The sequence below is a fragment of the Stegostoma tigrinum genome, unplaced genomic scaffold (genome assembly GCF_030684315.1).
Source record: "Stegostoma tigrinum isolate sSteTig4 unplaced genomic scaffold, sSteTig4.hap1 scaffold_120, whole genome shotgun sequence".
Classification (NCBI taxonomy): Eukaryota; Metazoa; Chordata; class Chondrichthyes; order Orectolobiformes; family Stegostomatidae; genus Stegostoma; species Stegostoma tigrinum.
Genome location: NW_026728069.1, coordinates 45,209 through 69,632, shown reverse-complemented (window position 1 = coordinate 69,632; position 24,424 = coordinate 45,209). Strand labels below are relative to the sequence as shown.

At 44.3% G+C, this 24,424-nt stretch overlaps 1 long non-coding RNA gene across 1 annotated transcript; it reads left to right on the top strand.

Moving 5' to 3' along the window:
* Window positions 1-10,145: 10,145 nt before the first annotated feature.
* LOC132207667 (uncharacterized) lies at window positions 10,146-23,728 on the top strand. Its single transcript, XR_009443685.1, has 3 exons — window positions 10,146-10,257; window positions 15,869-15,969; window positions 21,547-23,728. It is a non-coding gene; the product is annotated as an uncharacterized LOC132207667 (long non-coding RNA).
* The last annotated feature ends 696 nt before the right edge of the window (window positions 23,729-24,424 follow it).

Sequence of the window (24,424 nt, the reverse complement as noted above, 5' to 3'; positions counted from 1 at the left end):
GCAATGTGGAAATTCACACATATTTCTGGTCTGTGGAGGAAATGATACTGTTATAATTTCAGATAATTTTTAAAGGGCTCTTTTTGCCCTTTGAAGCAGGGGATGCACAAACACTATCACAGGCTCGAACTCACAACCACTTGTTTCTGAGAACAGTGCTCTGACCACTGAGCTGTGCAGCCAGGCACAAGACATGGAAAGAGGGTCTCATGTATTGGAAATAACAAAAGAATAGATAACTGGAGACTATTATATATCAAGACGTAACAAAACCGCAACAGAGCAGAGGGGCATCATGTGCAGAAGGTTGGGAGAATGCAAGGCCGAATCAGACAGTGTCCTGAGTGCCATAAACTGATCTTTCCTGCTGGTCCAGAGATTACGATTCAGTGCCTTCACTGTCGTAGCCTGTTCATGGTTATCATTTAAAGTAATAAATCTGAAATATTGACTGATCTTGAGAAGCAGAATTATGTCATTGATCAGTCAAAATCAATTCACTCCATGTTACAGTTCCACAGCAGCAATGCCAGCTGAAACTGCCTGAAGTGCAATCAGTTTAAAACAAGAATAGAGGGGAGGTCAGGAAAAGTGAAGGGCAATGGTAGTTTGTGAGAGGTGACTGGAGGCCAAGTGGAGCCAGGTTCAATGTGGGTGTTGAAGACCAGTCTTCACTGTTACCCTGGCATACAGATCACATTGGATCAATCACACAAGGATCCTCCTTTGTGTGTTGTCCTTTGCACATCACAACTCGGGTCAGTGCCTTGAGGGGCTCGGATATTTTTAATTTGGCAACTAACTCAGGTCAGTGGAACACAAACTAAGCTGTGTTGGGACACTATTTAAATGGGTCACCACTCATTGCAATGACCCAGAACTATGCAGAAAGAGGAAGAACACCAATACAAAATCTTCGCTTTGAATGGCTATCCCTGCAATTTCATCCACAGGTACTGACTAAACAGCAACACGAAGAGGACACATTATGCCCGAACACACTGGACACACTGCCACACATCAAGAACATATCAGAACTGACAACTCCTATGACCACTAGGAATTACGGTAGCACACAAGCCCAAAGCCATGCTACGACAAACATTCTCAAGGATTAAAGACACCATACCCACGACATGCAGAACTGACAGTGTTTACAAAATACTGTGCAACGATTGCCACAAACATTATATCAGACAGACAGGAAGGAAACTAGCCGTCAGTGTACATGAACATCAGCCGGCAGCAAAATGACATGACAAACTTTCCCTAATATCAGTACACCCGGATAATGAAGGCCATCAGTTTAACTGGGACAACATAACCGTAGTAGTGCAATCCAAACATAGCCACACATGGGAATTCCTAGAGGCATGGTTCTCAATCCATAATGCAGTCGGCAAACATAAAGAATTGGACCCCATATACAACCCATACAGAACAGAATGCGAAATGACAGAAGTTGCCAGAACAGACCGGGCAGGATAAATTTCAAGTGGAGGAGAACAACATCGCTTCTTCGGAAGTCTCACTCATGACGTTACCTTGCGTGGTGACGAAAAGTCTGAACGAAAACAAGCCAGCTGGGCGAGCAAGTTTCCAACTTTACTTGTTATCTTTACCGTTTAATGTGTGGCTCAGTGTCAGTCTTATACACACAGTGTTCTACCCGCTTCTCCTGCTGTACACAAGGTTTCCCAGCAAAAGGCAGCTTTGTGTGGAACACATGCAGTTTCTCCTGACAATGGGTACTGTTGCCATGAGGTGGGATATGAAATATACAATGAGCTGAAGTAGCCCCACACTCAAGTTACTCATTTACCTTTTAATTTCAATTTTCAATTTCCAAAACCCAGCAATCCATTCACTTAAGCTGCTGGGAACCTGACAAAAACAGCGTTGGCCAGACATTCCTCTTCGGGAGTGTCTGTCAATTTGCAAGGGTAGAAAAGCTGTCAACTTCACTCGAGTGAGAGAGGATACAATATTCCAAACTTCCAATTCAAAATCAGATGCCGTATCAATTACACCACTGGCTCCACACGTCTTGCTGCAGCTTTCATCCTGTCGATTGTGATGTAATCAGGGATACTGGCGGAAAAACCATTTGCAAGGTGAATATCCTGCAAAATAATCACCGTCGCTGCTGTACTTCAACGTTCTCCACTTTGTGAAGCGGTGAATGTCACTTGCAAACGAAACACATTAGCCCTCACATGCCTGGCTGTCACCTGTTTCTTTGCCACCTGTTTCTCTGCTGGAACTTGCCATTGCTTTGTTCACAGTCACTGCAAAGTTCTGCCTTGCATTTTTTTTTATTAAATTATCTCCTCCCAACTTAAAAACATTCCCTAGTCTTGAAATCTCCCATCCTTGGGAAATGACGACCACAATTCATACTATCTACATGTCTCATTATTTTATGAACTTCTAACAGGCCGCCTCTCAACCTCCTAAGCACCAGCAAGAAAAGTCAAAGTCTATCCAACCTTTCTTTATAAATCAAAGCTTCCATACCAGGCAACATCCTGGTAAACCTCTTCTTAACGCTCGCCAGCTTCATGATATGCCTCCTGTAATTGTGTGACAGAAACCGCACATTGTATTCCAGAAGAGGTCTCATCAACATCCTGTGCAACCTCAATATGACTTCCCAACTCCGAAACTGAAACAATTGAGCAATGAAGGCTGCCGTGCCAAAAGACTGTTTAACCACTGTTTAAATGGGATGGAAACTTCAAATAATCATGTACCTGGATCCCCTAAGTCCATGAGTAGGCACCTTAACAGTGAGAGAAAGTCTGTGGGAGGATGAGGAATAGTTTTGAATTTCTTTGACCTCACATCTGAAGAAATTTATTGGACACATGCAGCTGAATAAGTTCAACAATTCATACTCCGTGAAGAACTATAAATGAACCTGAAGATTTTTCAATTAAAAAGTAAAGTTAGACCCTCTCGAGTCAGAAGGAAGCCATCGCTGTTCTGTTTCTGAACTTCTCCTACCCAACAGGTTCTGCAACATGTCCATATGAAGATGGATAAGGGAGAACCAGTGGATGTAGTGTACCTGGACTTTCAGAAAGCCTTTGATAAAGTCCCACATAGGAGATTGGTGAATAAAATTAGGGCACATGGTACTGGGGGCAAAATGCTGAGTTGGATTGAAAATTGGCTGGCTGACAGGAAGCAAAATGTAGTGATAAACGGGTCCCTTTCAGAATGGCAGGCAGTGGCCAGTGGGGTACCACAAGGTTCAGTGCTGGGACCGCAGCTGTTTACGATATATATTAATGATATAGACGAAGGCATTAGAAGTAATATTAGCAAATTTGCTGATGACACAAAATTGGGTGGCAGTGTGAAATGTGAGGAGGATGTTATGAGAATACAGGGTGAGTTGGACAAGCTAGGTGAGTGGACGGATACGTGGCAGATGCAGTTTAATGTGGATAAATGTGTGGTTATACACTTTGGTGGCAAGAACAGGAAGGCAGATTACTATCTCAATGCAGTCAAGTTCGGTAAAAGGGAAGTACAACGAGATCTAGGTGTTCTTGTACATCAGTCAATGAAAGCAAGCATGCACGTACAGCAAGCAGTGAAGAAAGCTAATAGCATGCTGGCCTCATAACAAGAGGAATTGAGTACAGGAGCAAAGAGGACCTTCTGCAGCTGTACAGGGCCCTGGTGAGACCGCACCTGGAGTATTGTGTGCTGCTTTGGTCTCCAAATTTGAGGAAGGACATTCTGGCTATTCAGGGAGTGCAGCGTAGGTTCACGAGCTCAATTCCTGGAATGGCGTCCGGGACTATCATATGTTGAAAGATTGGAGCGACTGGGCTTGTATACACTTGAGTTTACAAGGATGAGAGGGGATCTGATTGAGGCGTATAAGATTATTAAGGGATTGGACACTCTGGAGGCAGGAAGCATGTTTCCGCTGATGGGTGAGTCCAGAACAGAAGACACAGTTTAAAAATAAGGGGTAGGCCATTTAGAGCAGAGTCGAGGAAAAACTTCTTCACCCAGAGAGCGATGGATATATGGAATGCACTGCCCCAGAAGGCAGTGGAGGCCAACTCTCTGGATACTTTCAAGAAAGAGATAGATAGAGCACTTAAAGATAGTGGAATCAAGGGTTATGAGAATAAGGCAGGAACAGGATACTGATTGTGGATGATCAGCCATGATCGTAATGAATGGTGGTGCTGGCTCGAAGGGTCGAACGGCCTACTCCAGCACCTATTGTCTATTCATTCACCATATCCAGATACATGAACGTTGGATCACTCTCCAAAGGTATCAGTAACTATTGCCAATCCTCAGTTACATCTGGAGAACTTGATGTTTGACCTTTCTGAACCAGTGCAGGTCATGTGGTGAAGTCGCACTTGCAATGATATTAGGTAACGAGTTCCCAAATGATCGTGAAGGATTAGTGATGTTTTCCAAAAGAACAATTTAAATGTTTTCACATTTTTGATTCAATCCAATGATCTGACATATTACACAAGGTTGTCACAAAACAATATTTGATACCAGGTACTTATTAGGACAAGTGACCCAAAACTGGCCAAAGAAGTAGGTTTCAAGGAATATCCTGAACAAACAAGGGGACTTTGAAAACCACGGATGTTTAGGGAGTAAATTCAAGAGCTTATGGCCTTAGGAACTGAAAACATGAAAAAGGTGGGAGTTAAAACCAGAAATCCACAGGAGGTTGGAAGTCAGGGAGAACAAATGTCTTGAAGGAAAAAGCAAAATGACAGTAGATGCTTGAAAGTTGTAACACAAGCAGAAATTGATGTAAAACTCAGCTTATCTGGCAGTGCTTGTGGAGAGAGAGAGCAGCATTACTGTTTTGTGTCCAGTGACCCTTCTTCAGATAAATCTCAGAGGGGTTTGCAGCTGGAGGGACTATCAAACGAAAGTGGTGTGATGCCAAAATTTCAAAATAAGGATATGAATTTCAAAACCTTGGTGCTTTGCCACTGAGAAAATGTTTATGTTAGTGAGCACAGAATGACAAAACTTGAAGATGTTAAAATCGGTGAGAATAAACACATGGGCAGCAGATTTTTGGATCAGTTCAAGATTTCAGGGAAGTAGTATTAAGAAGCCGGCCGGGAGTGTGTTTGGGGAGTTAAGTCGAGAGGTAGCAAAGGAATGGATGAGAGTTTCAGCAGCAGATGACCTGAGATGCTGTTGAGGTTGAAATTGTATGTGGTCTTTGTGATAATGAGTGTGGGGGTGAGTAATGTGGTTAGAAGCTCATCTTGGGGTGAAATATTGCACCCTGACTGTGACCAGTGTGTTACCTGCCAGTTACCTGGGGCAGGGATGGAGTCAGTGGCGAGGGAGTAGAATTTTGCTCCCAGCCTGGATTGACATTTTTCATTGTCTATTTAAATGTGATCTATACCCCTTTTCAAACAAGAACGGACTTGGCAGCAGAACTAATTGGTGAACCAACTGTCAGCTTTATTGAGACAAAGTGTGGAGTTTATCTGTTATGAAGTAAACTACAGTGACAAACTCAGACAGCTACTTAGAGTTGAATGTGGATTATACTGCTTAAGTCAATAACTAGGCAGTAGAGCAGTGAAACAACTTATTGGAGTTTCTGCAGCCACGGTCTTCAAACTTTTTCTTGTGTTGGGCTTTTATCTTCTGATTCTCGTTGCTTTCCATTGCACAGACCTTTCTTGAGAATCTCTTTTCTGCTTGTTCTTTTTTGATTAACCTCCCTCTCTGCCCAATCACAGTTCATATGAACAACACTCACCTCACTTCACCACGTGATGTTCTTCATATTCATAATTATTCCCTTTACATCTTACCTGAGGACTGCTAGACCTGTATTTATTACCCTTATTTCACCGCTATTTCTCTATTGGCTGACAGAGCGGTATCAAGAGTACCTTTAGCTTTGAGCTGCAGGAAGCCTTTTCAATCGCGACTTATTAAAAAATAACAAAAGAACTGGGATGTTGTCAATCAGGAACAAAAACAAAGTTGCTGGAAAAGCTCAGCAGGTCTGGCAGCATCTGTGAAGGTAAAAAGACAGATCCGGTTTTCAGTCTCATTCGTCTCAAAATGCAACATTGCGACGACGTTCATTTGCTTCCAACAATAACACAAAGCACTGCGCATGCTCCAGCTCACGGTGAAGTCTGGCTGATTGATGTCAGTGCGCGACCAATAGGAGCACAGGTGTGCCGTGCATGACCGGACGGATATCGCCCAATCGGAATGAAGGGAGGGCGGGATCAGTGAAAACCACGTGATCATCCACGAGTGCGGTGCAGAGTCGCTGAGATAACCGGAACTGCAGATGCTGGAGAATCCGAGATAACACGGTGTGCAGCTGGATGTGCACAGCAGGTCAAGCAGCATCAGAGGAGCAGGAAAGCTGACGTTTCGGGCCTAGATCCTTCGCTGAGACCAAGATTTGTGCAATTGAGGTAAGAGCAGGCCACAGTAAAGAAAGCAAAACGGTAGAAAGCTGGAGGGAAGTGATATTCGTATGGGTTTGGAAGTTTTACAAACAGTTAGTGCACGTCGGAAAACACACCCATTTGAAACTCCCAGACTCACGTTTGCAGAAAACAAATCAACGCCTCAGATGGCGATCGGCCCGTGTGACCGTCACCATCTTTATTGGGGGCAGTGATCCGCGGGGCGCATGCGCGACAGCTTTGAAACTTTAAAAGGGCCGGGGGTGAAGCTGGAGGAACACAACAGGACAGGCAGCATCAGAGAAACAGGAAAACTGACGTATTCGGGCCCACACCCTTCAGAAATGGGGGAGGGGAAGGGGATGCTGAAACAAACAGGGAGAGAGTGGGAGACAAGTGGAGAGGAGACAGACAAGTTAAAGAGGTGGGGATGGAGCAGGTAAAGGTGAGTGTAGGTGGGGAGGGGATGGGTCAGTCTATGGAGGACCAACAAGTCAAAGGGGTGGGATGAGGTTAGCAAGTAGGAAATGGGGGTGTGGCTTGAGATGGGAGGAGGGGATAGGTGAGAGGAAGAGTAGGTTAGGGAGGTGGGGATGAGCAATTGTTTATTGCGAACTGAGTGTAGGTGTTCTGTAAAGTGGTCCCCAAGCCTCTGCTTGGTTTCCCTGATATAGAGGAGGCCAGAACGGGTGCAGCGGTGCAGTATACCACATTAGCACCTGCATACCCCATACAGATGGCCTCAAAGCCCTACGCTATTTCCTGTCCTGCAGGTCTGACCAGTTCCCCTCCACTGACCCCATTATGTGCTTCGGTGAACTCGTCCCACTGCCTACAGACAAAGGGGGTGGCCATGGGTACCTGCATGGGCCCAAGCTTTGCCTGTCTCTTTGTTGGAACAATCCCTCTTCCGTACCTCTTCCTCCAGTACATGGATGACTGTATCGGCGCTGCCTCGTGCTCCTATGAGGAGCTCGAACAGTTTGCCCACTTCACCAACACCTTCCACCCCAACCTTAAGTTCACCTGGACCATCTCTAACCACCTCTCTCACCTTCCTGGTCCTCTATTTCCATCTTGGGGAACAATCTCAAAACCGATATATATTTCAAGCCCACTGACTCCCACAGCTACCTAGAATACACCTCCTCCCACCTGTCAAGTTTGTTTTCGGAGACCCTCACGGACGTGCTGCAATAACAAGACACTGACCTGTTTAGAAAAACACAAATCATTTTCTTACCAAGCAAGTACAAGCTGTGAAGAATCACTGTACTCAACCCGGCACACAGTGCAAAGTCTCACAAGGAGTTCTCCCCGGACAGTCCCTGCTTTTTATACTTTACAAAAGACATGATACAGAAAACGATTTCACAACCTCCAATGACATGATACATAAAACAATTACTACAACAGACAAAAACAGGATACCAAGCAATTATTACATGGACAACATAAAAGACCAGGATATAGTATCGATTGCTTGTGAAGTAGCTGCTCATGGCAGGAGGTGATTTTGAGTTGTTGTCCGGGACAGATTGTGATTTCAAGTTGCCAGTGTGTCTGGCTAGGACAAAGTCAGTGCCCTGGCCCCTTAGTCAGCGACAGAAGTTACATGCTTTAGAGGTTTCACACCTTTACAAAATTTCCCCACCTAACCCTATTTGATACAGATTGATTCTAATTTCAGTTCAGTCAGGAAACGTAAGACAGTGTCTGCATGCCGATGTGTGAGAAGATGAGTTACAAAAGCTTTACACTGAATTCCTAGCTGGGCAGGAAGCTTCAGGGCAGTGTCTGCATACCGATGTGAGTAGATAAAAGACTTTACTTCTATAAGTCAAAGTCTCTGTATAGGAATCAAATGCAGATGAAAGACTTTGATTTCTATACTTCTTTAAATTAATGGGATGTTATCACATTAACATCTCACACCCACCCACCGTCCTGCAAAAGTGCCATCTCCTATTCCCAATTGCTTCACCTCTGCCGCATCTGCTCCCAGGATTCCACTCCCGTACATCTATGATGTCCTTGTTTTTCAAGGACCGCAACTCCACTCCCCACCTCCCCACCGGAGTGGTCAAGAACACCCTTGACCGTGTCTCCTGCATTTTTCTACAACTCCTCCCTCGCACCCTATCCCTGCAATAACAACTGAAAAAGAATCCCCCTCATCCTCACATACCACTCCACCAATCTCCGGATCGAACACGTCATCCTCTGACACTTCCGCCATCAGCAATCCGACCTCACCATCAAAGACATTTTTCCCTCCCCACCCTTGCTTGCCTGCCGGAGAGACCAGTCTCTCCGTGACTCCCTTGTCCGCTCCACGCTGCCCTCCAACCCCACTACTCCCAGCACCTTCCCCTGCAACCAAAGGAAGTGCTACACTTGCCTCCACACCTCCTCCCTCTTCTCTTTTCCCCCCCCCCATCCCAGGCCCCAAGAAGACTTTCTACATCGAGCAGATGTTCACCTGCACATCTGCCAATGTGGTATACTGCATCCCCTGTACCCGTTGTGGCCTCCTCTACATTGCGGAAACCAAGCGGAGGCTTGGGGACTGCTTTGCAGAACACCTACGCTCAGTTCGCAAGAAACAACTGCACCTCCCAGTTGCGAACCATTTCAACTCCCCATCCCATTCCTCAGATGACATGTCCATCCTGGGCCACCTGCAGTGCCACAATGATGCCACCCAAGGGTTGCAGGAATAGCAACACATATTCTGCCTGGGAACCCTGCAGCCCAATGGTGTCCATGTGGATTTCAGAAGCCTCAAAATCTCCCCTCCCCCAACTGCCTCCCAAAACTAGCCCAGCTTGTCCCTGCCTCCCTAACCTGTTCTTCCTCTCTCCTATCGCCTCCTCCCACCTCAAGCTGCACCCCTATTTCCTGCTTACTAACTTCATCCCACCCCCTTGACCTGTCTGTCCTCCCTGGACTGACCTATCACCTCCCTACCTCCCCACCTCTCCTCATCTTTACCTGCTCCATGCCCGCCTCTTTAACTTGTCTGTCTCCTCTCCAAATATCTTTTCTCTCCATCTTTGATCTGTCTCCCCCCTCTCCCTATTTCGTTCAGAATCCTCTTCCCCTCCCCCATTTCTGAAGTGGTGTCCAGGCCCAAAACGTCAGCTTTCCTGCTCCGAAGATGCTCCTTGGCCTGCTGTGTTCATCCAGCTCCACACCTTGTTATCTTGGATTCTCCAGCATCTGCAGTTCCTATTATCTCTTATCCAAGAGAAATGTTTGTTTCTTATGGATTTTTTTTCCCAGACTGTTGGATCATAGCAGCTCACACTGCTCTTGCTCACTTCTGTGCTCCCTGATCACCTTTGTCGGTGTCTAATCTCTTCAGTCTCTAATGATGGATAGATTTGATCTCTGTAGTATTTTACTGTAATTTCCTTGTACCTTTTTTGTAAATAAATTTTCCACTGCTGCCCACCCCCTGACCATGTGCTGCTCTCTTACCAGATTAATTTTTGAATGGTATCTTTCACAGTCAGGAAATATTTTCCCAGAAAGAGAGTGTATTTTTCTTCCATTTCAGACCACCAAATTCTACAGCGTTTTTATCTGTCATTCATTTTGCACTTCTGCAACATTTACTGTGTGTTTCTCCTTCCACAGATACCAGCGATCGTTGCCAAAGCCCTGTTACCTGTGGAGAAGGTGATGTTTAACTTTCGTGTGCTACTGCAGTTTGTATGATAAAGGTGCTCTCACAATGCTCCATTTGAGAAGTTACAGATCATTCATCTAGCGATACTGAAGAGCTAATGGTGTATGTCCAAATCAACAAACTATTTGTATTTTTATCATGTTTTATAATTTCACAAAAATATTATCAACAAACTTTTGACGTAAGGCCATATTAGGTCAGGTGACCAAAAAGTTACCATATCTACAGGTTTTCCTGACTCTCTCAAGGAAAGCAAACCTAAGAGGTTTATCAGGGGAATTCCAGATCACGTTTTCTGGCAACTGTAGAAACAGCCTCCAATAGTGAAGGGATGATTAAACACATTGTTGGAGTCTGGAACTAAATGAGTTATCGAACTCTTGAAGGTTGTGTGTGCAGGGAGATAGGGCTCGTCACAGCCAGGAATTAAATCACGGGTGAGAATTTTAAATTAGTATCAGAGATAATGGGAACTGCAGATGCTGGAGATTCCAAGATAATAAAATGTGAGGCTGGATGAACACAGCAGGCCAAGCAGCATCTCAGGAGCACAAAAGCTCACAGCAGGCCAAGCAGCATCTCAGGAGCACAAAAGCTCACAGCAGGCCAAGCAGCATCTCAGGAGCACAAAAGCTCACAGCAGGCCAAGCAGCATCTCAGGAGCACAAAAGCTCACAGCAGGCCAAGCAGCATCTCAGGAGCACAAAAGCTCACAGCAGGCCAAGCAGCATCTCAGGAGCACAAAAGCTCACAGCAGGCCAAGCAGCATCTCAGGAGCACAAAAGCTCACAGCAGGCCAAGCAGCATCTCAGGAGCACAAAAGCTCACAGCAGGCCAAGCAGCATCTCAGGAGCACAAAAGCTCACAGCAGGCCAAGCAGCATCTCAGGAGCACAAAAGCTCACAGCAGGCCAAGCAGCATCTCAGGAGCACAAAAGCTCACAGCAGGCCAAGCAGCATCTCAGGAGCACAAAAGCTTCACAGCAGGCCAATGTGCTCCTGAGATGCTGCTTGGCCTGCTGTGTTCATCCAGCCTCACATTTTATTATCTGAGAATTTTAAATTGTTGCTTATAAACAGGAGCCTTTGTGGGTCAGGGAGCACAGCAGTGATGGGTGAACAGGTCTTGGTACAAATGTACTTGTGTGCAGCAGAACTTTAGGTATTCTTGAGGTTACAGGGACATTGAATGTGGGAGGCCGACTGGCAGTGAGTTTGGATAGTTAAGCCTAGAGGTAACACAGGAATAGATGAGAGGTTCAGCAGATGAGCTGAAACTAAGGTGTCACTGTCAGTCATTGTCACTGAAGTGGAAGTACGTGGTTTTTGTGCAGGGCTCTGCTGTTTACCCTCACCTCACCTCAGGAATTCAGCTGTTTGTGAATTTGCGGATCAAGTCTGTAATAAGATCAGGAACTGAGTGCCCACCATGGCCCATGCTGGGTGTCACTGAGCAGGTTACTGCTGAGTAAGTGCTGTTTAATACTGCTGTTGACAACACCTTCCAGTACTTTACTGATGATAGAGAGTAGATTGCTTGAGGGGAAATTGGTCGGGTTGGATTTTCAATGTTTTTGTGCTGAACAGACCTGGGCAGTTTTCCAAATTGTTAGGAGATGCCAGCGCCGTAGCAGGACTGAAATAGTTTGGCTTGGATGCTAGCAAGCTCTAGAGCACTAGTCATCGCTACTATTGTCAGAGTGTTGCCAGGGCCCATAACCTTTGCACTGTTCATTCATTTCTTTAATATTATGTGAAATGAATCAAATTGGATGAAAACTCACATCTCTGATGTTGGGGACCTCTGGAGAAGGCTGAGATGGATCATCCAGTTGGCACTTCTGGCTGAAGATTGCTGCAGACTTGTCTTTTGCAAGGAGAGGTTGGGCTCCTGTGTCGGGTAAAGATGGGGATTTTTGGCATTCTTCCTCCAGTGAGTTGTTTAATTGTCCATCACTGTTCACGACTGGGTGTGGTAGAACTGCAGAGCTTGCATCTGATCTATTGGTTATGGGGTGGCTTAGCTCTAACTCTTGCTGCTTATGCTATTTTGCATGCAGATAGTCCTGTTTGGTGGTTTTACCAGGTTGGCACCTTATTTTTAGGTATGCCTGGTGCTGCCCTTGGCATGCCCTCCAATACTCTCCGTTCAAGCAGTGTTGGTCCCCTGGATCAATGGCAATGGGTGTCTCTAGGATATGCTGGGCCATGAGGTTACAGATTGTGCTGGAGAAGGTCTGCTACTGTTGCAGTCTCTCTCAAAGCCTCATAGATATCTGGTTTTGAGCTCCTGTGTCTGTTCCAAGTCTGTCCCTTTTAGCCGAAGTTAGTGCCACCCAATGCAATGGGGGGTATTCTCAAGTTTAAGATGAGGCTTTGTCTCCACAGGACTGTGCGGTGGTTGCTGTTAACAATCCTGTCATGGACAGATGCCTCTGCAGCTGGGAAATTGGTGATGATGAGATCAGCTATATTTTCCCCGTTTGGTGCGTCAGCACCTGCTGCAGTCCCAGCCAAGCAGCTTTGTCCTTCAGGACCCGACCAGCCTGATTGGTAATCCTCCTGCAAACTACTCCTGATGTGGACATTGAGTACATTTAGTGCTATTCACACTCGCAGTGCTTCCTCCAAGTGCTGTTCAACATGATGGAGTTTTTTGTTTCTTAAAATTCCCTCTTGGGATGTGGAAATCGCTGGCTGGACCAGCGTTTATTACCTGGAAGGCAGTTAAGAGTCAAGCACATCACTATGGGTTTGGAGTCACATGTCATCCAGACCAGGTAAGGATGGCACATTTCCGGAAAGGGCATAAGTGAACCAGATGGGTCTTTCCTGATAATTGGCAATGGTTTCATGGTCATCATGAGAATCTTAGTTCCAGATCATTATTTAATTCATGTTTCACCATCTGCCATGGCAGGATGCGAACCCAGGTCCCCAGAATGTTATCTGGGTCTCTGGATTAATAATCTAGCGATAATACTACTGCTGATTTATCAACCAAGGGAGGATGGTACATGGTAATCAGCAGGAGCCATGAGACTTCCAGGCGTCAGAGTCAATGTTGAGTACTCCCAGGTCAAATAATCTGGTCAGAATAGCACTGTGCTGTCACGTCTGCTGGGACAGGGCTTCACTAAGGACAATGATAGTGGTGTGTGTCATTGTTTGCCAGGTATGTTTCCATGAGTCTGACACTGTTCCTTGACTCGTCTTTGAAGCGGCTCTCCAAATTTTGCCACTAGCCCCCAGATATTATTAAGCAGGAGTTTGGGGGGCCGATAGGGCTGATTCTGCAGTTGTCTTTCCTAGTTCCCTGGTGGATGCCAAATGGGCCACCCAGCTTCATTCCTTTGTTGAAACTTTGCAGTGATTTGCAACTGAGTGGCTTGCTGAGGTTGGCAAATTTCTTTCCCCGAAGGACATTAGATTTTTTTTTCACTCTGTCATCAGCAATTGTTGCCATGGCAACCAGTTGATTCCTCCAGTTTTTTTTTATTGAATTCAAATTCCACCATCTGCTGAGATAGGATTTGAACCTGGACTTCTGTTGTACATTTTAACATTCTGGATAAAAGTTAGTCATCAGGTTTGTTCACTCATTTTTAAATATCACTAACACAGGCATTGTTTCTTTGCAAAACACTGTCCATCATCCTGTCTCCTCCATCCTCCGCTCCAACAGCAAGTGAAGGAGACACATGCAGTTTCTATGTCACTAAGATTGAGACAATCCAATCAGCTGCCTCTGCTGCTTCCCTCTCTTCCACAAGCCCACCAAACCAAATTGCTTAGCATGTTGCTCCTCGTTTTAGGCTTAAACTTGCATCTTTGTCCAGTTTCATGTCAAGCCTTATCAGAGCTCATCTTAACACTTTGCCCTATTCTCACTAAACTACAAATATTCCAACTCTTATTTCTCCTCCTCCTCCTCCTCCCTGCCTCTTCCCCCATGCCAATTCACAGATATTGTTACTTGTTCTGTCTGTTTCTCTTTTCCGGTTATGTCCTTCTCACCCATTCTGTTTAAAACCAATGTTCGACCTCACCGTCATTGGAAAATCCCACTCCATCTCTCTTTCCTGTCTGAAATCCATGTCGTAAATGTCCCTCCAGGATCTATCCTTGGCCCATGCTGTTTCTCACCAACATACTTCCAGGAGGTGAGATCTTCCACAAGCACTGTGTTAACTTTCACATGTATTCTACAATGTTCAGATCGAACTCGTCTCCATCACTTTGCTCCACTGTTACTCAGTTATAAAACTGCTTATCATGCTTCCACTACTTGATTAGTTGAAATTTCCTCCAATAACACTTTGTGATAGTAAAACACATTGCCTTCAGTTATTATTACAAATTATTTTTCCTTACTATTGTACTGAATCCATCCCTCTCATTGGGAACTGTCTGAGGCTGAACTGCACCCTTCTCAATAATGCTGTCATATCTGGTCTCAAGATGAACATCTTACCGTACATTTCAATCACAAATGCCAGAAATTTCAATCTCTAAAATGCTCCTTCTCTCCACCTCACTCCAGCTCATTCGCGACTGAAACCCCTTACCCATGTCTGTGTTGCCTTAAGCTTGACAATTCCAAAAGAGAACCCTCTCTTCTCTGCCTTATCGAGAATCTGCTCCCACGATGAGAAATATTTCCTCAGCATTTATCCTGTCAACTCCCTTGAGAATCCTCTATTTTTAATTAGAACATCTCTCATTCTTCAAAAAAATCTAGTTAGTATATTCCAGACCTGTTTCGTCTTAGCTTAAAACATAATCCCTCCAAACCAATGATCATCTTAGTTCATCTTCTTTGAAATGCCTCCAGTGAAGTTATATACTTGCTCAAATAAGTGGACCAAAAAAGCTGCTCACATTCTTCCAGATGTGGTCTTGCCAGCAAGTTGTACATTTGTCCTAAGACATGTATTCCAAACTCTTCTACTGCAAACACCTTGACATAAGGATAACATCCCATGACCCTTCCCGATTACCTGTTGCAACTGTATGCTCGCTTCATGCTTCCTGCACAATTATTCCTGAATCCCTTTTGTGTTGCAGTTTTCCACAGTTTTTACATTTTTAAATAACACTGTTCTTTGGTCATCTCCTCAAAAATTAGCAACTTCACGTTTTCCCAAATTATACTCCATTTGCCGACTTGTCGCCCATTTATCAATATCTCTCCATAAACTCTAACCCTCATGGAACTTGACTGTTATCCCTTTTTATGAGATCCTTCCTCATTCTTCTCATCTTTTTGTTGGGAGCACTGGGCAACATGACACATACGTAATTGCTGCCTTTTTAAGGGGTGTTTTTTCAAATGACTGGGAGAAGCTTACTGCCCATTTCTCAGAATCGAGACAACTTGTTCATCAAGTTGCATTGGGCCGGAAAAGCTGATGTCTCATTGTGGCAGTGCAGCAGCACAGAAGGAAAGAAAAGGAAGCAAATCCTGCTGCCTGCATCTCACTAAATCTTGGCCATTCTTTGCCTTGTGTCAAACACCTGTTGTTCTGTTCAGTGACATGAAGCCCCAATGTGGAAATTCCTAGAAACCCAAATAGAAATCCCTCGAATCAGCTGCTGACTCCCACAAGGAATAATGTGCAGCAGGAACAATGCACAGTTACCCTCGGCCAGGAGGAGGGGATGTTGTGGATTCCTACTCTGACAGTGATGGATTTTATGAATTTGTGTTACAGGATATTACAAGTGGACTTTCAGGTAGGAAGCTCAATAATTGTAACACCAAACTCTGACAGAATTACTCAATTCAATCAGGACCTGGATATTCGCATTGTGTGTGAGTATTGTGTTCCTGCTCATTCCCATTTGCCATGTAAAATTTCTTTCTTATTACCCCATTCTCTCAATAGATCTTTCCTACGACTTTTAATATATGTCCTGTAGCCCTTTTTTATGGCCAGTTGAGTGTACATTTTGCCGTCCTAATGTTTATCTTTTGTAAACACCTCCTATCAAAGGTCCCCTCAAAATCCTTTGTTACAAGGAGATCAATCTTAGTTTCCCCAAGCACCTGATTACCCAATGACAGTTTGTTTCCTGTGTGTAAGGCACTCATCCGGATTGTGTTGGAACATTTTCCACTTCCCTGCATGAGTACAGCCCCAACAATATTAAAGAAAGGTAACATCCTCCAGATGAAGCAGTGTCAGAGTGGTGTCCCATCCACCACATGCAACATTCCCCTCTACACCACCGAGGCACAGTGGCATCACTATGCCTAAGGTAAAGTCACCATTGTCCTACCTGACCATAGGGCTGGTTTAACCTGAAGATTACTGCACCCCAGGCGAGGAGAGAGATTGAGAGGAAGTCCATCTATTGTAGATGGATATTCTCAATATGTACCAGAAATGTCTAAGTCACACAAAATTATAATAAAAACAGCCCTAACCATGCAACTAAAAACCCTCTCCCTACAAACCATTCTGTTAAATCTCCTCTGCCTCCGATCAGGCACCCTCCCGTCTTTCACAGTGTGTGGGGGATCTTTGGTTTGCACAGACTCAGCTCGTCTCTTTTCCTGTCTGTAATGTCATCATGCTGTGACAATGGCACTGAACCTCACTGTCTGTGAGGGTGGTAGGCACAGAGATCCTCATAGCGTTTAAGATATATATAGATGCACACTTGTGATGCCAATGCAGAGTCTATGGGCCAAGTTCTGGAAAATTAGATTAGAATAGTTAGGTGGTGGTTTTTAACTGGCACAGGCTGGATGGGCCACAAAGACTTTTTCTGTGCTGTAGACCTCCGAGACTCTTCACATAGGAGGATACCCAGCAATATGTCAAGTCATTTCAGAATATGAGATATTAGAACAAATGACTCATGATTGGTCAGTATTTTCGGGAGAAAAGTGAGGTATAGACGTAATGCGGTTTACCTCGAAATTCAGGGGCCTGAAGCCCAGGAAATTGAAAGTACCGCCATCAAGTGGATGTATAAAAATAAGGATTGTATTAGAGGAAAGAAATATCATTCTTGTATCATCCATTTGTGAGGCTGGACGATATTAGAGACAGGAAGGGTTCTGAGACCGGAGAAGATTCCAAAAATAGGGAAAAGTGAGCTTGGATGAGATTACAGAAATGGGGAAGATTGTGAGGCTGGAGGAGACCTCAGACAAAGGGAGGTTTGTGAGGCTGAAGACAATTATAGAGCTAAAGAAGTTTGTGGGCTGGAGGAGATTAGAGATGAGGTGGTTTGTGAGACTGGAGGAATCTGAATAGATGGTGTGAGTTATGTGGCTAGTGGGGGATTCCAACGATAGGCAGGTAGTGAGGCTGGAGAGGGATTCCAGAGATGTGAAGCGTGTTGAGGCTCGATGGTAATGCCTGCAGTAATGCAGGTAGTGAGGCTCGAGGGCATGATCAGGTGGGTAGTGAAGTTTGAGGTATGATTCCTGCAATCGGGAGGGTAGTGAGGCTCCAGGGTGGATTATCATCATAACAACACAGTGGTGTACTTACAGCACATGGAGTGCAGCAGTCATAGAAAGTACCACTTTCTCCAAATCCAATAAAAATGGGCAATCAATATTAGTTTGTGCAGGAAAGACCACATCCCATAAGTCAATTAAAATTATGGTGGGTCTCTGGCTTGGAGAGAGCTAACAGAAGCCGAGATAATTCTCCATTGTAGCAATGTTTGGTAACCGTAGAATACAACATTCAGCTAATTGGCAAATAATGCAGGGTGAAAATGTGAAGATTGTTTGTTTGACTCAGCAAGTTCCCAGGATCTGGAACAGTCTGAATGGTAGCTGGATGCAGATTTAGCAGTTATTCTCAGAAGAGAGTTGGGATTTAACTTTTCAAGGAATGATGGACAAATAGCGGGGGAATTGGGTCAGATTTGCAGCACCTCCCAGAGTGAGAGTGAAGCCTTTGACCGGGTTCCACGTGGTAGACTAATGAGTAAAGTTAGATCACACGTGATTCAGGAAGAGCTCGCTTATTGGAAGCGGAATTGGCTTAGTTGTCGGAGAGAATGTGGTGTTGGGGATTTTTCAGAGTGGAGTTCTGTGACCAGTGTGTTCCACAGCAATCTGTGCAGGGGCCACTTTTGTTTCTCATTTATATTAATGATTTGGATGCGAATTTAAGGGACAAGATTAGTAAGTTTGCAGACGATACGAGAATTAGTGGTTAGTGAAGGTTATCTAAGATGACAGTGAGATCTTGATCAATTATGTCAATGGGTTGAGAAGTGGAGGATGAAGTTCAATTTGAATAAATGTGAGATATTGTATTTTGGTAAAATGAACAGGGTAGGACCAACAATTGATGGTTGCACCCAGGGTAGAGTTGTGAAACAGAGAAATGCTGAGATTCAGGTACATAATTCTTTGAAGTTTATGTAGACAAGTAGTCAGGGTGGTTAATATGTTGTTTAGCACACTTGCTTTCATTGCTCAGACCTCTGAGTCTCAGAGTTGGGATGTTATGTTGAGGTTGTATAGGACATTGAGGCTTCATTTGAGGTATTGTGTGCAGCTCTGGTTGCCCTGTTACAGGAAGGACATTATTATTGAACTGGAGACAGTTCAGAACAGACTTGCTGGGATGTTGCCAGGATTGGAGAGCTTGATTATCAAATAGACAGACAAAGCTAGGACTTTTCTCACTGGAGTATAATGGGTTAAGGAGTGACCTTAGAGGTTGATAAAATCATGAGGGCACAGATTATGCGAATAGCAAGGGTTTATTCCCAAGGTTGGGTGATTTCAAGACAAGGGGACATGTATGTAAGGTGAGAGGAGAAATACATATTTAAAAAGACATGGATTTTTTTATTTTTACGAACTTGTCCACGTGTGGAACAAACTCAGAGGAAGTGGCAGATACAGGTACAGTCACATTGTTTAAAAGACACTTGAATAGGGACATAGATAAGAGAGCTTTAGAGGAGTATATGCCAGATGCAGGCAGATGTGATCAGTTTACATATAAAACTTATACATTTCAAAATTCTAAATATGCATTAAATTGAAGTAAGGCCAACTTTGACATTATTGGGCAAGAACTTCCAAAAGATGATCGGGAGAGGTAATATGTAGGTCAAGGAATGCTTGGAAAGTGGGAGGCCCTCAAAACTAAAATAAGGAGAGCCAGGCACATGTTCCTGTTCACGTGAAGGGCAAGGCTGGTAAATGTAGGGGATACTGGCTGACTGGAGAAATTGAGGCTCTGGTCAAGAAAAAGAAGGCAGCACATGTTGGGTACTGACATCAGGATTTGGGTCAATCCTTCAAAGTATAGGGGCAGTAGGAGTATACTTGAGGGAAATCAGGACGGCAAAAAGGAGACATGAGCTATCTTTGGCAAATTGAGTTAAGGGGAATCCCAAGAGATTCTGAAACTTCATTTGGGACATAAAAACAACAAGGGAAAAAATAGGGGCCCCTTTAAAGATCAACAAGGCTGTCTGTGTGGAACTGCAGGCTGAGATAGTGAATGAGTATTCGCATTAGTATTTACTGCAGAGAAGGATATGGCAGTGAGAGAGCTTGGAATCATAAATAATGAGTCGTGAGAAGTGTCTATATTACAGAGATCTAGGTGCTGGATGTCTTAAAATGCATAAAGGTGGATAGGTTCCTGGCACCTGATCAGGTGTTACCCACAAACTCTGGGAGAAGCTGGGGAAGTAATTGCTGGCCCCTTGCTGAGGTATTTGTATCACTGACACTAGTGAAGTGCCAGAAGGCCGGGTGGCTAATGTGGTGCCATTCTTTAAGGAAAAGCCAGAGGACCATCGACCGTTGAGCCTGATGTCAGTGGTGGGTAAATTGCTGGAGGGGATTCTGAGGGACAGGATTTGCATGTGGTTAGAGAAGCAAAGACTGATTAGGGATGGTAGACATGGCTTTGTGAGTAGGAAATCTTGTCTCACTAACTTGATTGAGTTTTTTGAAGAAGTGACAAAGAAGATTGAAGAAGGCAAAGCAGTGGACACTGTCTATTATGGACTTCAGCAAGGCATTCACCAAAGCTCCACATGACAGACTGGTTAGCAAGATTAGATCAAATGGAACCCAGGGAGAGTTAGCTATTTGAAACAAAATTGGCTTGAAGGTAGGAAACAGGATCATGGTGGGGGGCGGGGAGCGGGTTCAGTCTGGAAGACTATGAACAGCAGTGTGCTGCAAGGATTGGTGCTGGGTCCACTGCTTTTTTTATCATTGATGCAAATCATGTGGAATGAATATTGGAGGAATGGTTAGTAAGTTTGCAGATGACACTAAAATTATTGTTGTTGTAGTAGACAGCAAAGGAGTTTACTTCCCAAGTACAATGGGAACGTAATCAATGGGTTGATGGGCCAAGGAGTGATAGAAATACACTTAGTTCAGATAAATGTGAGCGATTTGCATTATGGCAATGACAAATCAGGGCAGGACTTAAACAGTTACTGATGAGGCCCTCGGGGCTGTTATGCAACAGAGACTCCTTGGGGTGCAGGTGCACAGTTCCTTGAAGGTGGATTGCAGGTACAGAAGGTAGTGAAGATGATATTTGCTGTGCTGGCATTTATTGGTCAGTGCATTGAGTGTAGGAGTTGGGAGGTCATGTTATAGGCTGAACAAGACATTGATTATGCTGCTTTTGGAATATTGTGTTCAGTTCTGGTCTCCCTGCTATAGGAATGATGCTGTTAAACTTGGCAGGGTGCAGAAAAGATTTATAAGGATGTTGCAGGAGGTGGAAGTTTTGAGATGTAGGGAGAGGTTGAATATGCTGGGGCTATTTTACCTGGAGCATTGAAGGCTGAGGGGTGACCTTATAGAGGTTAATAAAATTATGGTGGGTGTAGGGTGAATGGCCAAGATTGTTTTCCCAGGTTAGGGAAGAACTAACCTGAATTAGAGACTAGAACTAATAACATTGGCTTAAGCTGAGAGGGAAAGTCTTTAAAAGGGAGCCAAAAGAACTGCAGATGCTGTAAATCTGAAAAGAAAACAAAGTTGCTGGAAAAGCTCAGCAGGTTTGGCAGCATCTGTGGAGGAGAGAAGAGTTTCGGGTTCTGAGGAAGGGTCACCGGTCCCGAAATGTTAACTTTTTTCCCCCTCCTCCACAGATGCCACCAGGCCTGCTGAGCTTTTCCAGCAAATTTCCTTTTTTTAAAGGGAAAGTGGGTGGTGCCTGTGCAGAATGAGGTGCCAGAGGAAGCTGGTACAGTTACAACATTTAAAAGGTATGTGAATAGGAAGCGTGTAGCAGAATATAGGTCAAATGCTTGCAAATGGGATTAGATTAATTTGGGATATCTGGTCAGCGTGGACAACTGGGACCAAAGGGATTGTTTTGTGCTGTACAACGCTGATGAAGCATTTTTTTTGTTTTCATTTCAGATTTCCACAATTTTACTTCTGCACTGCTCTTACTCTTTCAGAGGGATTGAAAGGTGGAGTTACAGATCTATACAATGACTGTCCTTCCTCGCTGGCTCTCCCAATTCTCTCTTTTGGTAGTTTGATGCAAACACTGACTGGATCCCTTACCTGGAGGATATTTATGAATGAATTTGTTCTAATGGTGATCCAGCATATTCCCCAAGTGTTGCTGTACACATGTCCAGAGAATTTCTCAGTTTCACAATCTGTGTCCTTCTGGTTTCTTACTTACTTTCTCTTTGAAAGTATAGTCTGCAGTTGGAGAATTTAAACAGGCCCACATCCAGGTCTGACGGTCACTTTGTTTATCACAACCCAATTTTCTCAGGATTTTGAACATTGAAGGAAAAAGCAGCACTCACATTGGGGAGAAATGCACATGGTGTGTGTGTTGAAGAGTCTGTGAAGATTCATCTGAAATGTCCAAACACCAGTGCAGTGACACTGGGAGACAGTGTGGAAATGTGCAGATTGCAGGAAGGAATTTCTTCATCCATCCCAGCTAGAAACTGACCACCAGAGTCACACTGGAGAGAGACCATTGACCTGTTCTGCGTGAGGGAAAGGCTTTGCTGACTCGAATTCCCCGCTGATACACCAGCGAGTTCACTCTGGGGAGAGACCTTTCATGAGCTCTGTGTGGGAAGGGATTCATTGTCATCCAAACTGTTAACACACCAGCGAGTTCGCAGACAACCACAGTTGAAGAACATTGCTGTCACTCTCACTATCAAATAAACCATGGTGTTGGGCTGTTTGTACAGATGTTACCGATACCTGCTCAATTAAAGGTGCTGGTATTGTGAATAAAATGTCACACTAACAGTTGTGTAAGGTAGAGCTTGGAAATAGTCACGTTGTCACAACACATCGACACATTCACACTGACTAAAGCCTATCCACCTGCATGATATGTGAAAAGGGATTTCCTGGTACATTCCTGGTTCCTGGTTAACGACCAGCAAATTTCTGAATAAGTTGATTGGTTTGAATATAGCTAACAGTAGAATCAAAAATAGTATCAGTGATAATGGGAACTGCAGATGCTGGAGAATCCAAGATAACAAAAAGTGTGGAGCTGGATGAACATAGCAGGCCAAGCAGCATCTCAGGAGCACAAAAGCTGACTTTTCGGGCCTAGAGAAGGGTCAAGGCCTGAAACGTCAGCTTTTGTGCTCCTGAGATGCTGCTTGGCCTGCTGTGTTCATCCAGCTCCACACTTTGTTATAGTCGATTCAAAAACCATGTGTTTTGGGCTTGTTTCTGGAGATCATAGAATCCCTCCACTGTGGGAGCAGACCACTTAGCCCATCAAGTCCGCACTGACCTGACGAAGATTGTCTTACCCAGACACTGTCTGCGTGAGTTTCCTCCAGATGCTCTGGTTTCCTCCCACAGTCCAAAAATGTGCAAATTATGTAGATTCACTATGCTAAATTGCCCATAGTATCTTGTGTGCAAAATGCAGGGATAGGGTAGGGTGTGAGACTGGTTGGGATGCTCTTTGCAGGGTTGATATTGACTGAATGGCCATCTTCCACACTGTAGGAATTCTGTGATGATCTCGATGGCCCTTTATTTGTTAGATAGGTCTGCACACCTTTACAATGACAGATTCTGTTGCTCTCCCACAGACATTTGTTTATTGGAAACAATGTAATCTTTCAGTTTGTGGATAAAAATCAAAGGAATGTTTTAAATCCAAACATAGGATTGGGTTGAGTCATGTCCTATAATCCCTGATTTGCATTTTCCCCGTCGGCTATGAAACCTGGTGACCGCTGTGACTCTGCCTGGGAGCATTGCAGTCTCGTCAGCTCTTTACCTGGTGTCCATAGCAGTGATGGATCTCATGACGGAAACATAAACCAAAACATTGTGTGATTTCTAGTACATATTTTCTATTTAGTCTTCTGTCCATCACTTCCCTAGAGGCTGAGATACTGGTCTGGGGACCTAGGTGTGAATCCATCTGGAAATAAGAATGTGATGATGACTGTCAATCCATTGCCTTTGTTGGAAAAACCCATCTGTTCACCGATGGCCTACAGGGAAGGAAACTGCCATTCTTATCCAGTGATGTGATCATCCCATGAATGAATTTTTTAAAAAAATTAAAAACTCCTGCAAATACGTTAAACTGTCTTAATTTATTTGACAGCTGACAGTTCAAACTGCTTGATGGTCACTTTCTCTTTTGATCAAGTTGTGGCCATTTCATAGTTGAAACCATAGTTATTCTCGTACAAACAGTGCATGCTCTGACATGCCACTTATGAACCAGACATCCACGTTGACCATATCCTGATGCTGTGTACCACGAAAGCAAAATTCTTCACCATCTTATCTACTTGTGTTGCAATTTCAGAGAGCTATGGACTTGAACCTCCCAAACTCCCGAACACTTTTTGAGAATTTCATCAAACTGACCTCCAATGGCAGGAATGGACAGGGTCAGCTTGGATTGATGATCATAATTCAGGCTCAACAAATCTACTGGAGCATTTTGAAGATGTAACTGGTGACCATCTGCTGACTCGCCCTTGACTGACTGCTGGTAATAACAGTGATAAGCTGCATGGCTTATGCCTGCAGTAAACAGCCAGGCAAGACAGGAGCACTGTGAGACATTAGGTTCTAGTTGAGACATCAAAGTGCTAAAATGCCAGGGAAAGGCAGAGATATTGTGGCAGGCCCTAAGCAGAACATGCCTCAGGTGCTGAAAAGCATGTAGAGTTCTGACAGCAAGAATGTACTTTGTGGACAGGCAATTCTGCATCTTGATGTAACATTTTTATTTCACTCTGGCTCATTTTGCTAGATCTGCAAATATCTA